This window comes from Heterocephalus glaber, unplaced genomic scaffold (assembly GCF_053883595.1).
Source record: "Heterocephalus glaber isolate CG9 unplaced genomic scaffold, H.glaber_assembly_v1.0 deba00000347, whole genome shotgun sequence".
Lineage (NCBI taxonomy): Eukaryota > Metazoa > Chordata > Mammalia > Rodentia > Bathyergidae > Heterocephalus > Heterocephalus glaber.
The window spans coordinates 20345945-20363330 of NW_028258143.1; the positions used below are offsets into that span (position 1 = coordinate 20345945).

Genomic DNA, 17386 nt, shown 5'->3' on the forward strand with positions numbered 1-17386 from the left:
TCCTTCACCTGGAGAATGGGAAAATAAGAAAAGTAAAGTAAATTGCCTGAAGTCACAGTGCTGAATAGATTGGTCAAAGCAGGATTTGCCCCCCAGCCTGGTATGGCCACTGTCACATTTCCCTGCCCCTTAGTCCTATTGCACTCCAGTGCGGCTGGCAGGCCCTCCCCTTCAGCTATAGCAAACACAGCCCAAGAGCTGCAAAAAGATGAGGTGCTTGATGCCCTCCTATTTTCTTTACTGTTGGTCCCACACTCTGAGTCCCTGTTCCCACCTGTGCTCCCTGCAATTCCTCTGCCAGTGCAGCCTAAGGGCCCTGCTCAGGAAAATGTGCCCCTCTGGGCCACCCCAATCAGGATGGAAGGAGTCATTAGGCCAGAGAGAGGAGTCAGGGATGGAGGGTGCCCTGGAGGGGTGGCACACACCCAAGGCAATCACCACAACCAGCAGACAAATCACCTAGACAATGTCATAGAATGAGCCGGTCTTTTCCCTAATTTTCTAGGCTCTTTATTGAATTCTTTATAGTATGCTTGTTTTGCACAATCAGTAAATGAAAACTTGGTGTTCCTACACACTCCATTCGTTCATTCACTCATTGGTTCTCAGTGACTGAGAGTTTGCTTTGTGAATAATGTGTGACTGGGCTCTCTGGGAAGATTTAAAGATCAGCACAATAATTCTGACCCTCTGTAAGCTCTTTGAAGTTGAGGGTCATATCACACCTGTGACACCTAACTCAGTGCCTGGCAGGTAGTGAATGGTCAGTATGTGTGAGATGAACTAAATCAATCAGTGGGTGTTTGTTATGGTTTTGATGAGTGTCCCCAAAAGCCCATGTGGAAGGCTTGATCTCCAGGGTGGAACTAGTGGGAGGTGGCAGAAACTTTAGGAGGCAAGGGCCCTGTAGGAAGACTTCAGGTCCCCAGGAATGTACCCTCAGATGGAAGAGTGGGACTCCAGTCTCTTCTTCTTCCTCTCTTGCTTCATGTCCACGAGGTGAGCAGTTTCTTCTACCACATGCTTCCTGCCATCGACATCTGGTTCCCCCACCAGAGGCCCAGACCAGTGCATCTGCCTGATTATGGACTGGCATCTCCAAAACTGTGAACGAAAACAAACCTTTTATCTTTATAAGTTAATTAGTGCTAGCATTTCATAATAGTGACAGAAAAGTAACTAACACACTATTTTTCGAGGCCTATGGTCTCCTTAAGATGTCTGGCTTGAAAGCCACAGGGCTCTACTCCACACAAGCGAAAAGAAAGATGAGGGTAACATGTGTCCCAGCCTCCATATGCCCGGACTGTTGAGGTCTGTCTCTGCCCTGTAGGATTGTCACACTACCTCTTCTGACTGTCACACCCCATGTGCACTGTCACCTGCTACCTGATTCCTGTGGTTCATCCCAGAGAGGCTGCCTCCGTGAGCCTGAGGTTGGTCTGGGCATCTGCATTTCAACATGTGTCCCCAGGGATTCCATGCTGATCATCGGAGCACATGTTAAAAAGTACCGCGTTAGCCCCGCCCATATCTCAGGGGTCTGTGGGGACACCTCTGCCTCCTTGCTCTACGAGGGGGACAGTTTACCCCACAGACGGCTCTAGGTTCAAACTTGAGTGCTACTGCTTCATAGCCAAGTCCTTTCAGACAAGTAGCGACCGTGGTGGTCTTGTGAACCTAGCTGTCCTCTCACCTCTTCTGATAAGCTCCCACCTTCCCTCATCTCTTCCCCATTCCCTCACTCCCTAGGAAAACTCATCTTCTCTATCCCAATTGCACCCCAGCTTGCTCGGTACTGTAAGGAGGCCAGAAGATGGGCATAGAACCCAGCTGTATGAACCAAACCCAAGCAGATAAAGCCAAAGCTGCAGGTGGAGGGTGAGAGTGTGCACGGGGTATGATAGTCAAAAGGGGTAGTGTGATGGGCTTGACTGTCAGCTTAGTTAGCTTGGGAGCCACCTAGGGGATTAGTAAAGTACACTTCTGGGTGTTTGAGTGGGTCGTAGGAACATGGCTTTGAGGACTATATCTTTTCCTTGTTCCTCCCTGGTGCTCTTTCCCTATTCTTCTTCCTGGTCACCATGAGGTGAGCAGTTTTGCTCCACCATGCCCTTCTGCCATGATATTCCAGACTTGGAGCCAGCCAAAATTGAGTGGAGCCTCTGAAATTGTGAGCCAAAATAAACCTCTTCTCTTTGAATTGTGGTTGGCAGGTATTTTGTCCCAGCAATGGAAAAGCTGACAAATTACAGGTGGATATACAGCAAGGTGTGTCCCCCGTTCTGGGGTCCATGTCTTCAAGGTTCGTACAGTCTTGCTGGCTTTCTGTGAATTTCTCAAGTATCCTCCTCCTACTACTCCTTTATTGCTTAAGCTACTGTTATGGTTCATATCTAGATGTCCCCCCAAGAGCCTCATGCACTCATAGGTAGGGCTTTCAGAAGGTGATTGGATATGGGGCTTTAGAGCTAACTTGCTGTTAGGAAGTGGGATCTCTTTGGAAGAGACAGGTCACAGGGGGCATGGCCTGGGAAGCGTTATCTACTTCTCTGGCTCCTTCCTTCACTCTCTGCTTCCTATCTGCTGTGCTATGAGCACCTCTCTGCCGTGTTTTTGTGTCATGCCATCCTGCCTTGGAGCCAGCCCACTGTGAAATAAAACTTGAGGCAAAATAAACCTCTCCTTTAAATTGCAGGTGTCAGGTATTTTGTCCCAGCAATGAAGAAAGTAACTAAGATAGCTTTGAGTTGGGCTTCTGGCTCTTAAACCTAGAATTCTCTTCTCACTGATGCTCAGCATCCTCATTGGTAAAATGGAGACAGTGGTATTTACACGGCTTCCTTTTGTAAGAACTGCTACTTCAAAGCCCCTGGTGCATAATAGATGCTCAGTAGCTACTAATTTCTTGCATTTCATTTTAATATCACCTAGTTTGGGATCCAGCTGAATCCCCAGAGACTTGCCGCCAAGCTCTTTGCCTCCAGCCTTGAGCTAGCAACTCCGAAGGCCATGTGCCTTTGTCTTGTGTTCAGCAGATGGTCAGTGGGTAATGGACCTGGGGCATGTGGGGCAGATCCAGTGTGAGCTCCGGAGGCTGTGTGGACTGGAAGGTGTGCTCTCCCTGTTCAAAACAGAAAGGAGTACATCTCTTACATTTTATTTACTTTTTTATCTTGTAAAAAGGCATCTATTGGGTTTTTAATACAAAATGACTCAAGAACATAGAATGAAAATATCCTACAAGCCAGTTACTAAATTAAAAACAAAACAAACTTCAGTTGATATTTCCTGTTTTCAGCCAGGATTAGAAAACAGGAAACCGTGAGACAATCAATGTCGTGTCCGTTTGAAAAAATCTTATTAAAAACAAAACAAAGGAGAAACAGGTCCCTAAAGTCTGGCAGGTGGCATCAGAGGCCACCGGGAGCCTCAATCATCCTGGTGAGTGGGGTACAAGTGGTTGCTGGAACGTGGCCACCAGCTTGTGTTTCTTGCTAGTAGCGGTCATCAGAAGGGAGGAGAACCTGGGCACCGTTGGATGCCAATTATGCAGCCTGATGCCTCAAGGTCAAGCAGCTCAGAGTCTTGCATCCCATATCCTCACTGAATCTCCCCCATATACAGTCTCTTGTCACTAGATGCTTAGAGAATGATGGGCTCATCAGGATGGAAAGCTACTTCATTGATGGAGCCAGCATGGCCAGGCAGCTTATATAGTATTCTCCTGCTTGTGGTGTCCCACACATACACAAACCTGTCTACTGAGCCAGCTGCTATTTTGCTCCAATCAGGTGACCAAGAACATCTCAGGAGATTCTTTTCAAAGTTGTGCACATTTCCTTGAAATATCTTCACACACCTCTCTTTAGGGGCAAATGGCTGGACATCCTAGACACACACTGTATTATCCATTGCATTGGACAAGAGATAAGAACCTTCAGAACTTAAACTCAGACCAGTCACTGAATCTGCATGGCCTCTCATGGTGTAGGTTAGCTTGTTCTGGCATAGGTCCCAGACCTTGATATCATTGTCTATTCCACCAGAGATAATCTGATTACTTGTGTCATTAAAGGTCACAGCTAATACCTGGTACATGTTTTGAAATGTCTGGGTGGCTGCTTTCTTCCAGATGTCCCAAAGCTTAACTGTATTATCATCGCTGCCAGTGCAGACAATCTGGGGCCCCCTCCTGGCTAGGGAACAGGAATTTACAAAGGAAGTAAGTCCCTTCAGCCTTTTACCTTTTCGCCTGTTTCACTATCCCATACTGCCACAGTTTTGCCTGTGGATGCAGAGAAGAGCATACTGCCATCTGTGTTATAATGGAGCTCTATCACTGCTCCACTATGTCCTTTCAGTGTGGCATAATTATTACAGTCACCATAGACATTCCACAGCAATATCAATCGGTCAAATCCTGCAGATGCCAAGGTGGAGCCATTGGGGTGAAACTTGCAGCAGTACACTCCTCCTTCATGTCCTGAGAGGAGCATGATTGGGCCTTGAAGGGAGGAATACCTTGGAGGTCCCGCTTGCAACAAAGCTCCTGGGGTCACCTGCTGCTGCTCTGCTCCAGGGCCTGACCCTGCCGCTCCCAGGAGCAACTCATGATACTACTGCTTGACTGGAACCAGTGGCAACTCCAGGCTCTTGTGCTTCTGCTGCTCTATCATGGCAGTAAACCTCTTACGTTTTAAATGCATGGAATAGTGATATTTTTTTCCTGCTGTCTCTATCTATCTGCTTATAGAATAAGATTTGCATAGTGGTAGAGGGAAAGCTTGTGATTTAAGGATGCAAATTGCTTTTTAATTTGGAAGAAAAAGATGCTGGAGAAGTGCTTCTCTTTAGACGTACAGCTCAGCTTGGTGAATTACTCTTCCGGCTACAAGGCAGTGGTTAAAAACTCTCTGGTGTGCCCTATAACTCTGGGAGGGCTATAATTGCTGCACTAACTCCTAAATTTCCCTCTGGCCACAGCGCCACAATCCATTCTCATTTAACAATCTACTCTGGATTTATGGTTTCCTTTTAGACTTACTTCAACCTTAAATTTTCTCCTTTCATACAGTCCTTAATGTTCCCCTACATTTGTGCCCTAAGGGCCACCCCAAACCTGCCCTCAAAGACAAGCTCCTGCTCCTGCATCCTAGAGGGAGAGGTCCTGGTACCCTAGATAAACAGCCAGCACCCATCAATCACAGGCCCAGTGCTCCTGACCTCTCACACCTCTGCTCAGCTTTGTATGTATGTGTGTATGTGCACATGCATGTATTGTCTAAATGTGTGTGTACATTTTGTGTATAGACATTATGTGTGCAATATACATACATATTATATACACATGTATTCATATACACACATAAAACATGTTATATATTATAAATACATATGCATATGCAAACATATACATACTCATATACATATGTATATATACACACATAATTTATATATATATGTATCTGTAAAATTTTTTAAGTAGAGATAGATATGGCATTCTATTTTACAAATGGGGAAACTGAGGCTCAGAGACACCAAGGTAATTGTGTGTGTGTGTTGTGCTGTCCACATGCTTCTGTCTCCTGCATTGGAGGACCCCAAGAGGCTGCACTACGTGTGGCTGAAGTCCAGGCACCCTGATCAGCCAGGCTCACCCCTTCAACAAGGACCCTTCAGGCAGCCTGATTCTTCTCCATGAGTCCTCACTGCCCGAACACTTTCTTCCTCAAGCACATAGAATGGACCGTGGCACAGGGAGGGCAGTTTGGCATTTTCCCTGGAAGTAACTCAGGGTGGTGGCTTTGGCTCCCTGTGTGGAGCAGGGCCTCCCTTGGCTCTCCAGTGTTGAACCTGAGGACTGCACTTGCTCGTGGGAGCCTTTCCCTCCCCCGATTGTCTTTGCTGAATCTGCAGAGAACCAGACAGTGGACCTTGAGGCCGGGCAAGCGGGTACTTTTCATTCTTGAAATACAATCTGTGGCCCTGGGCCCTGAAAGGTGTTACTGGTGATTGTGTTGGTGACCCCCAAAGCAGCCATAGCAGTCAGTCCCCTCAGCTGCCATCTGCTTCGCCCACAGCTGGGTGGGTCCGCTCCCCTCATATAACCCCCTCCTGAGGAATGTGATGGAAGAGCACATGGGCCCTGCTCATCACACACCTGCCATGCACTTGCCTTTCAGGGGGGCTCCGGAGCTTTGGTCACCTGTGGCAGAAACCTCAGCTGTCCCCAACAGTGGCCACATTTGTATTTTCCTGGCTCCAAACAAAATGAAAAAAAAAAGAATTAATTTTCTTTTGTCCTTGGCTTTTTTCTTCCAAAACTCATTCAGTCCTGTGCTTTGCCCGACACTGTTCTCTGCCAACCCAGAGCACACTTTAGCATTTGTCCTTGGCTGTGTCTGCCTTTTGTGTCTTCTCCCCACCTCCACACTCGACTCCCCGTGCATCCATGGCCCTCCCTACCACTTTCTCCAGTCCTTTCCTGCTCAGTCACGACTGTGCAGTCAGGATCACTGGAGGGTTTCACTCTTGTCCCCAGCTGCATGTGACAAGGCATCCCATCCAGGGAGTCAGCAGCACCTCACTCCTCCATGGCAGGGCTCCTTTGGTGAACATATCATTTTATGAGCATGAGTACAGTGTTGTGGGTTATTTTTTAAGACAACTTCTTCTGCCTTAATAGAGAGCCTCTGTGTTTCAACTTCATGAATGCGTTTGAATTTTAAAGGACCTGCATCCTAGGTCTCTGCAGTGGGGTATCAGACTGAGAAAACGCTACCCCTGCACACATTCACATATAGACACAGGCTTGAGTTAAATACAAGAACAGTGCTGGCCGCCAGTGGGCATGTGCTCTGGGACCATGGCAGTTTGTACATTGATCCTTCCTGTGTTCCCTGTGGGCCCCATCCCAGGGCTTGGGACTCACAGTTAAGGAAACTGCCAAGTGATTAATTAGACTTTCCCTTGCTCCACAGGGCACGTGTTTGTCTCTTTTCTGCCCCCAGCCCAGGTCTTACTGGCTGCACTCACTGGCTGCTGAGTTAGTGTGTAGGTTTCTGATGCCCCATGAAAAAATATTTCCGTTATGACTATGGTTTGAATACAGTTTGTTCCCTTCCAAACTCATGTTGGCATTTGATTGCTGTTGTTCCTGGCAGATAGGCCTTTAGGAGGCAATTCAGTTGTAAAGAGGATTAATACTCTTTTTGTGGGAATGAGTCCTGGAGGGACTGGAGTTGCTGCCATGAGAATGGGTGGTTATAAGGTGAGGCTGCCCCTGGGTTATTTTTCTCTCCCACACACAGCCACTTCCCTTCTACTTTCTGTCAGAAGCTTATGTAGCCACCCAATCTTAGACTTCCTGGGCTGCAGAACCATGAGTCAAAATATCTTTTCTTTGTAAATTACTCAGTCTCTAGTGTTCTGTTACATACCTACAGAAAATGGACTAAGACAATGATTCTCACATGAACAACTGAGAAATGTGGGAAGGAAGGAATGCTCAGGAGAAAGTGGCTATTCTGTGGCTCCCTTCTCTGCTAAGAGCTCTCATCTACTTGAGTATCCTAAGCCAAACTGTCACTAGGCCCTGTGTGCTTTGTGAGCCCTTGGGTACCATGGGGCTCCTGACCAAGGAAAGTAATACAGAACTTTCTCCTCTGGGCACATTGTAGCAAGGGTGGTGTAGCAGCAGGGTCTAGGAGGAGCTTCCTGCAGGAATGTCCACCCTCGGGAATGTGGCACCCCTCTTCTCCCCTGCTCCCATATGCCTGCCTGGTCAAGAGAGCGATGAGTGCTCCAGGGAGAACAGAAGGGACTAGGTAAATGTTCTCTGGGTGCTAGAAATGATTTCTAAGGCCCATCCTGAGGGGCTGTTCCACCAGTAACCCCTGTCTTCAGGATGGTTGCCTTTTGTGATATTCCAACAACAGCTCACAGATTCAGAAAGGTACCAAGAAAAATAACAGCCCACCTTCAGTAGGTGCTATAATGTGCCACCCCGACACCCCAACATGAATGAAAGACTTTCTTACTTCCCAGAGGCTTGTTGGTGGATAGAACTCAGTTGTGAGGCCTCTCTGAGAACTGCTTCTGCATATCCAAAGTTTTTCTCCCTTTCAAGGGTAGACAATGTCCATTGCCCAGATGATGTGGTAATATAAAAGCCCAGCCCCTCACTGCAGCTCAGGGTGATTCTACATGGACATAAAGAGACTCACAGCTCTTCCCAGAGTTGGGCTTTGTGGAACTGTCCAAATTTTTGTTCTCCCAGTCCTGCTTCCTTCCCCTCTCCTCTAGGGATGACCCAAGAAAGCCTGTTGATGAACCTCCTGCAGGATACTTTCCAGCCCAGATTCCTTCAAAAGAATCCCACCTGCACACTGTTCAAGTGGCCCAGAGAGAGGATGATCGATCCATCAAACAAAATGCCCACCTAGCCAAAGAGAGCTACTCTCCCAATCCCTCTAAATGTTAGATAAGTCTACGCTGTGATATCATCCAGTTTTGGTTATTTACTAAATAGTAACTCTCCAATTACTCTCCTCTCTCATCTATGATAATTGGTCTTATTAAGTGTTCCACTTCTTCTGTGGTCACTTTTGGCATTTTATTGTTTTTCACTAGGAAATTATCCTTTTTTTTTTTTTTTGGTACCAGGGATCCAACTCAGGGCCTTGTGCTTCCAAGGCAAGTGCAGTGCCACTGAGCTAAATCCCCGGCCAGAAATTATACATTTATTACAGACATGAAAATAATTGCTCCAAAGTTGAATATAAGCATCTTAATTTCCTTTGTATCTGCAGCTGTTTCTTCTTTCAAATCCTTGTCTCTGAGACTGAAGAGAAAAAAAGAGCGCTTTTTGGTAATCAAGAGCAGCACACACAAACACACAAGCATGGACACGTGCACACACACACACTTTCTGGAGGTAAAATGTGGATTCTTAGTTCAACAACATGACAAGTGGAAATGAGAAAACTGGCTGCTGTTGGGACCTGAATCAGTGGTCTCGTGGAAATAATCTATGCCAGCACACAGAGCAAAAATATAAAGTGGCGAATACAACAGAAGGGAATTTCTGAATGGGGAATATTGGGTCCTCTGGTAATGTCAAATACTAATCTCAAATACAGAATCTGGAAACTGCAGGGAGATATCTGAAGGGAAATTTTTACTATAGCCTAGTACTGAAACACTAAACTACATCAGTGACACTAAGTCAGCAAGGGCAGCAGGTGGTGAAGGAGGCTAGAGACACTGCGAATGCCTCTTCTACAACTGGAAAAGGGAAGAAGAAAAGAGATAAGTGTTTACAGTGAGTGAAAGGAAAGAGAAGGAAATCATTAAAAGAATGTAAGAGTTTTATTAGACCCAACAAACAAGGAAAAAATAAGATGAGCAACAATTTGATGAGTCTATGTACATATAAAGCAATGTGAAAAGGAAAACAGCAGAAAAGTTGGTAAACTCTATGTGACTAAACTGAATCATCTCATTGAAAGATCTGTCAGCATTATTATACAATGCTATAAAAATGATAAACTTGAATCATTTGTAGGAAAAGGGTTGTATCTAGAGAACATACCATTAAATGAAATAAATCAGACACACATGCTTAAGTGTCACATGGTTTCTTTTATATGAGAAACCCAAAGTATAAATAAAGAGCAAAATAAAAGATAGATATTAGGATATAAGATGATAGATTTTTCTCAAATGGGAAGGAGATCCAGAGGTGGAAGGAAGGGGAAGGAGAGGAGGGACATGGGTTGAGAACAGAAATTAAGATGGTCATTAATATGTGCACCAACTCCATAGGAGGAATGTAAATATTATGTACTGCAAACATGGACTAATAAAAAGAAAAACATGTACATGCTGCTTAAATAAATGTACTGAAAAGAAATCAATAACAGGATCCAATTAATGGAATGAGAGGAAGAGTAGCAGGAAAATACAAACAAAAAGTAAGGATGGCAATATTTATGTTAGAGAAGGTAAAATCCAAGGTTAAATACTAAACAGAATAAAAATGAGATCCTACATAAAAACAAATGCTACTATGTATGAAGAAGATATTTCATAAATTGCAATCAAAAGAACATCAAGCTAAACATATGAAGCCAAAGCTATAAAAATATAAAAAGAACTAGGGCCAGGGATTTAGCTCAGTGGTTCTGGCAACTGCCTCACAAGCACAAGGACCTGAGTTCGATCCCTGGTACAAAAGAAAAAAAAAAAAACTTAATCTACCAGAAGATAAAACTTAATCTACTTGAAGACATAGCATAGACAAAGACTTTGTGGACAGAATCCCAGTTGCACAAGAAATAACACCAAGAATCAATAAATCAGATTATATCAAATTAAAATCCTTCTGCATAACAAAGGAAACAATCAATAGAGTGAAGAGACAGAATGGAAAAATATGTTGCCAGTTACTCCTCAGAGAGAAGACTAAAATCCGGGATATATAAAATCTCAAAAAATCAACATGATTTTTATACATATATATGATTTATAATTGTGTTGAATATAAAATATATTTATTTTGTTTCCATAAATCATATAAAACACTGATCATGTTCTTTCTCCCCAAAGAAGTGTTTTGAATGTTCTAAAAATTAGAGATTTTATAGATATAAAAGAGGAACCACATTCTCTGATCCTGTCCCAATAAAATTTGAAATAAATAACAAAAACATGGCTAAAATCTTAACTGCTTAGAAATTAGAACATAGGCTGGGGATTTAGCTCAGTAGTTCCGCCCGCTGCCTCAAAAGTGCAAGTTCGATCCCTGGTAACAACAACAAGAACCAAAAAAACCAATTAAAACATGCAGTCCTAGAAAATCTTTGTATTGAGAATGAAATCAAAGGGGAAATTATAAATTCTGTAGAAGTTGATAAAAAGGTAATTTTATACAAAACCTCTGGATCCACAAAAGCCATACTAATAAAAATTAATAGCCTTAAATCTTTATTATTTAAAATAAAAGATGATTCTGAATTTAAGAAATTAAAACAAAATTAAAAGAAAATTTAAAAACTAGGGACAGGCAACTCATAAAGATAAAATTTGAAAGTAAAGTAAAAAAATTTTCAAATAGGAGCAAAAAATAAATCTAAAATGAGGTACTTTGGGCTGGGGATGTAGATTAGCAGTATAGCACTTGCCCAGAATGTAAAAGGCCCTGGATTCAATCTCCAGCACCACAAATACACATACACGCATACACACACACACACACACACACACAAACAAAACATTTAAAAGTAACCAGATACAGTAGCATATGCCTGTAATTCTTGCTACTTGGGAGGCTGAGGGAGGAAAATCACAAATTTGAGGATAGCCTAGGCAATCTCCCTCAAAAAATACAATAAAGTATTTCAAATATCACATTGACATGAAATAAATCTTCATGAATTTGATTAAGGAAAAAAGAAAGAAATTAGTAATGTGAATATAAACAAATACAAAAGAAATTAAAATACTTTCAAGAAATTAATATGTGCAGCTTTTGACAATCATTTTAAAATTTTGAAGAAATGGATGATTTTCTTGCTGATGTAAATTACCAAAATTGACTCCAGAAGAAGAGGAAAGCTTGAGCAGTGATTATCATAGAAAAAAGTTAGGAAAGTAATAAGAGAGCTACCATTTAGTCAGTTACCATAGCCTGATGGAATTACAGCTGGGTTTTTCTTACTATTTAAAGACCAGATGAAGCCAATGTTAACTAAACTACTCTAGGCCTGATGAAAAGATGATTTGTTTAATGAAGACTGAAGAGAGTATAACTTTAATGCTAAAAACTGATAAGGAAATTATATTTTAAAAGAACAGGACAATTTCATATGTTTACAAATATAAACATTCTGACTAAACTATTAGTATCTAAAACTCCAACAATGTTTAAAAGAAAAATATGATATAATCAAGAAGGATTTAAATAAGCAATGAAAACTAACAATATTTGGCAATGTGTCAACATAATCCAGTATAGCTAAATGGATGCACAATGAGGCCATATGCTTAAGTGAAATAAATAGGACATACATGTGTAAATATCAAATAGTTTCTCTGGTGTGAGAAACTGAAAGTGTAAATAAGGATTAAAATAAATAATTTATAGTGTGAAATAGGAAGAAAAGGGGCAAGGGGGAAGGGGAAGTGGGAGAGGTAGGGGAAAGGAAAGAAGGGAAAGAAATAAATTATGAGAAAAGAAAAAAATGGAAACAAAGTCTTTGTAAATAGGGAAGAGTGGAGGAGTTGAAGGGAGGGCAGGGGAATGGGGAAAAAATAAGAATCAAGATACATTATGTAAAGGTACACGTTCTCAAAGATAAATGTAAATGTATTGTATACCTAAAATGTACCAATAAAAGAATTTAAGAAAAAAAAAAAGATCCAATATCAATACCGTAACAAGAAAGTGCATGGTCCCACAAATAAATGCTGAAGGAGCATTTGTTACGTCCATAGGCATTTCTAATTAAACATGAGTAAAACAGTAAAAGAAGAAAATTACTTAAATATGAACATGATAAAATAAAAATTAAATATAACTGTATTAAATTATTAAATATTAGATTGTGTAATTATAAGTAAAACCAAAAACAAATATTATTGTAAATATCAATATTTTTAAAATATTTAAATTATAAATCAGGAAATAAACAAGGATTCTTGTCTTTATTATGATTATTCAATTGCTTTGTTTTGATAAGTGCCGTGAACCAAAAAATAGTATAAACATTAGAAAAGACAAAATATTCTCTTATGTGCTGAAGAGCGTATTACCTTTCTAAAATTCAATTGGTTCTAATTAGAAAAAAAAGCTCTTAAAATGTATAAGAAGATTGGGTAAGGCTGCAAAGTGAATATATAAAATCAATCGCTTTCTTGTAGCAATGAATATGACAAAAGAAAAGGGAAGAAAATATTCCGCACACATATTAGGAAATGTCTAGTAATGAGGCTAATGAGAAAGGCACAGATCTATATGAAGAAAATTATAACATTTTATCATAGAACATGAATATAAAGTAAGATATAAACAAATGAAAACACATTTTCAGTTGCAGATGGAAAATTCAGTATCATGTCATTTTGATTTTCCTAAAATTGGTATCTATAAATTTGGTGCAATATCTATTTGAATCCAATATTATTCAAACTTGATAAAATAATCTTATGCTATATATATATATATATTAAAGTCTGAGACTAAAATTTTTAATTTTTTATTTTATTAGTGCATGTTTGCAATTCATGCAGTTTACAATCATTTGGGGAGTGGTTACATGTACATATTACAGCTTGCTTTTTTTTAATCCCCTTCCACTTCCCTCCCACTTCCGCCTCCTCCTTGGGTTCCCCAACCCCTTTTTCATGCTTATTTATATTATTTATCTTAGCTCACATTATGGCATATAGTGTTCACATTAACATTTACATTATTAGATTCCTGTACATTGCACATCTTCATTCCTCTCATTTCCCTTTCTCCTCCTCCTCTCCCCTTGCCTTTGTTCCCTTGGATCACTTCCCTATTGCAAGAGTTCCATCCTTGTCTCTTTCTATCCATCCTATATCATTTTCTTTTGCCTCATTCAAATGAGAGATACCATCCTGTATTTAAGCTTGTGTGTCTGGTTTATTTCACTCACCATTATATTTTCCAGGTGCATCCATTTCCTACAAATGTCTTAAATGTGTGAGACTAATATATTTTTTAAAAAATCAGTGAGTGAATGCTTGCTTTACCAAACATCACAACATGCTACAGTCTCTATATACAAATTAATGTGTAATTTGTGTTCAGCAGACTACAAAATCCATAAATAGATTATAAAGTAAATGATAATTAAGATATAGTAAAGCTGGTATTTCATTTTTTGTAATATATTTTGTTAATATATTTACAAAAATTAATTTCAGGTGATTTAAAGATTTAAAATGTGGGGAATGAAGAGTTGCTCAATAAAATGTAAAGGCCTACACATTCCATGTAAGGACAAAGAAGACCTTCCAAATTGAGGCTGAAATACCAGAGGCTTTAAAAGCAGGGCACATCAGAGCAATTAAAAACTTATTCATGGCAGAGGTGCCATAGATTACGCCAATACACATACAATAGATTTGCAAAAGTATTTGCAATGTAGTAGGTAGACATGATTAAATTTACAATGTGTAAAGAGTTTGTACAAATTGATAAAAGTCAGACACACAATGAATAGAAAAATTAGCTGAGAAATTGAAAAGATATCAGGATCGTCTGTGTGAGTTTCATGAAGTCATTGGCCTAGTTTTATTTATCTTTAACTCCGACAGTCTCTGGGCCATAATTTGTGCTGGACACAATCCAGGTAGAGTCTTGTAGGATGATAGGATCTTTCAGATGGGGTCCTTACTCTCAAAATGTAACAGCCTTAAGAAAAGGGACAATAAAATGGACCAAGGTGCAATATGTCCATGTACCAACTCCCCATGATGAATGTGCAGCATTGTGTCCCCTACAATTGGAAGGAAGGACACTTATGAGGGCCACTGTGAGGTCGGATTCTGTACCTTGCTCTCCTAAGCACTCTGCGAAGTGGGTAGTATTAGATCTACTTTACAGATGTAGAAACTGAGGGCCCAATTGTGTTACTTGCCCCAAACTATAAAGTACTACAAAGAGCAGAGAGCCCCAGGTTTACCTGACTACAAAATTTGTTTCAGGAAACTGGTGGGAAAACATACTATTTTCAAATCTTAGACACATCGAGCTGGGACGTCTCATGGACAAGGAGTTAGGGTGGGCTGGGACCCAGGGTTGAGCCCTGGCCACACCTTGGCTGCCACCACAGCCACCTGTAGCCACAGTAGGTCAGCTTTATTCTTCAAATACTTTTTTCTTTATTCGTTGCAATTTTCCTTTTGAATAAAGAATTCCTCTGCTAAAAAGAAATAACTTAAAACCAGTGATCTCATTCATCCTGCCTTGGTCTCCACCATACAGACGTGAAAATGGGGTCCCTGGAAGGGATTGAGTTGCTGCGGTTTGCATGGCTCATTCAGGGCTGGCCACAACCACCTGGGCTTCTCCTGCATCCCAGAGGCCCGGTCTGGGCTCTTCCTGGGGCTTGGTGTCAGGTAGAGAGCCCCCACAGAGCCACTGCCTCTCCCTCCTTGTCCTAGGTTTGCCCAATCCCTTACTCCCTTATGCCCACAAGATTGTTTTTCCTGCTGTCCTGAACGGTGGGAGGCAGATGGAGAGACAGGGGCTTGCAGCAAGCCTCTCAGGGCCTGTCAATCTTTCCTCAAGTGCATTTTTTTTCTAGAGAGACAGCTTTACTCCCAGATGCTTAAAAGCCCATTTGGGGCCCCCTGAGGGGTGCTTGAAGCTGCCCCACACTAGGAAGCCTGTGAGTGGCTTGTCTGGTTGGTTTCCCGCCTCTGCTTGCTGGACTCTTCGATGCTAGCTCAGTACTGTTCCCTACTTTCCCTCCCAACAGGTGGCACCTGGTAGTGCAACCACGGCCCTTTCCTCTGGTCTCTCTGTCTCAGCTATTGCATTATTTCTTGTCCTTTAGGAATTGGGCACATCACACATGGGGCAGGACCCCAGGTTTGGGGCGCCTTGTATGATGGGAGGCGGCTTGCTCACAGATGTCCCCACTCAGAAGAGTTGGAGTGAGAAAAGCTTCCCTAAAATCAATGACCAGGTCAGAGGCAGTAGTGTGGCCCAAGGATGGTGCATCTATCTGTCTGAGGAGTGGACTAGCATATAGGGACACAGGGTGACGGGGGTAGGACTGCGCCGGCAGGACTCTGCTGGCACCCTTTGGCAGCCGGGGTGTGTCTCTCACTCTCAAAATTTAAGAGTCTTAAGAACAAGAGAAAATAAAAAGAATTAAGTTGTGTCTATGTATCAACTCCCTATGATGAAGGTATTCATTATGTATCACAAGTATATAATAATAAAAAATTTAAAAACAAACAAACAAGAATAAGCATGTGCAATTTACAAATCTGAAAAAATGCCTACTTATATAAAGGTGGGGTTTTATGTGTATTTACTTACACAACTATTTTTGTTAGCTTAATATTTTGCTGGTCAGGATCTCAGGAAAGGATCCACTGGGCCATTCTGATGCAGGGTGTCATGTGGGACTGCAAAAGTCAGGGATTGTCTGCTGCTCCTATCATCTGGAGTCTCGACTACATGAGAGGTTCAAGCTGGCTCATTCAAAAGGCTGAGCATGGATGCCAGATGTTTGTGGAAAGCTCAGCAGGGGCTATCACCAGAAAGCCTGACCTCCCCAGGTGGGATGGACTTCCCATAACACAGCAATCTTGGGTAGTTACATTTTGGGAGGAGTACTCTGACTTGAACCCAGGCGCTTACATATGCCAGGCAAGGGCTCTACTACTGGACTAAAGCCTCAGCCCTGTAGTTATATTTCTTATATGATGGACTGTGACTGCAAAATCAGGTACTCCAGTCTGCCAAGTTTTTCTTACTTAAAACTCCTCAAAATCTCCACTCCATAAGATGTGGAAACATCATGTCTACCATTACTAAAAAGAGAAGTCTATGGATAAACACAAAATAGAAGGCCTGTTCTGCAGGGATAATACTGAGAGTTCAGGTAATTTTGTCACAAGGCAGTTTTGTACTCGGTCTCACAACGGTCACTTCTGTTCACATCTTACAGCTGGGACTGACAGTATGTTGATTACTCCTTGCTGGTTGTCCACAGTAGTAGAGGGTAAACATTGCCAACAATTTCTTCACGCTCCCCTGGCCAGTCTTGAGAAAGAACTTACGTGGTGAGACTTTCACCTTTGTCCTTTTGTGATGTAGGACCTGGGGGGTATCTTCAGAATGATCTTGGACACAGTGACACAGTGGTTTCTGGCTGCTACTTCTGTTCTTTTGCTGTCCTTATTTTTATCACTGCTCCCGGACCGAGCCGCCTCCCTCCAGGTCAGTCCTGTGCAGTGATGGTCACAGCCCAGGCACACTCATCATGTGTCTCCCGGTTCTCTGCCTGGTTCTGCTGTTACTCGAAGTCTGCATCTTTCCCCATCACTTTCAGCTCAGCATAACTGATATCCTGGGGTCAACCCCCACCTCTGGTTCACATGTTACGAGGTGGGGCCACTGCTTGGGGTTATTTGGGACAGCACCATTTGAGCTGGACTCCTGGCATGTGCTCCTATCCCTTCATGCTTTTCTCATTCTTACTTTCCTAGTAATTGTTAGTGATGTAGAGAATCCCTTCAACACAGCAATGTTCATATCACCTGCTCCCCACCTGGGCCTTTCATCAGCTCCTTGGCAACACAAAACCTTTCTGCCCCTCCTGCATGGCAAAGGCAC

The 17386-nt window shown here is 42.1% G+C and overlaps 1 pseudogene; it reads right to left on the bottom strand.

The window, feature by feature from the left end:
* Positions 1 to 3603: 3603 nt before the first annotated feature.
* Positions 3604 to 4679, bottom strand: LOC101708467 (U5 small nuclear ribonucleoprotein 40 kDa protein pseudogene; annotated as a pseudogene).
* Positions 4680 to 17386: the final 12707 nt, after the last annotated feature.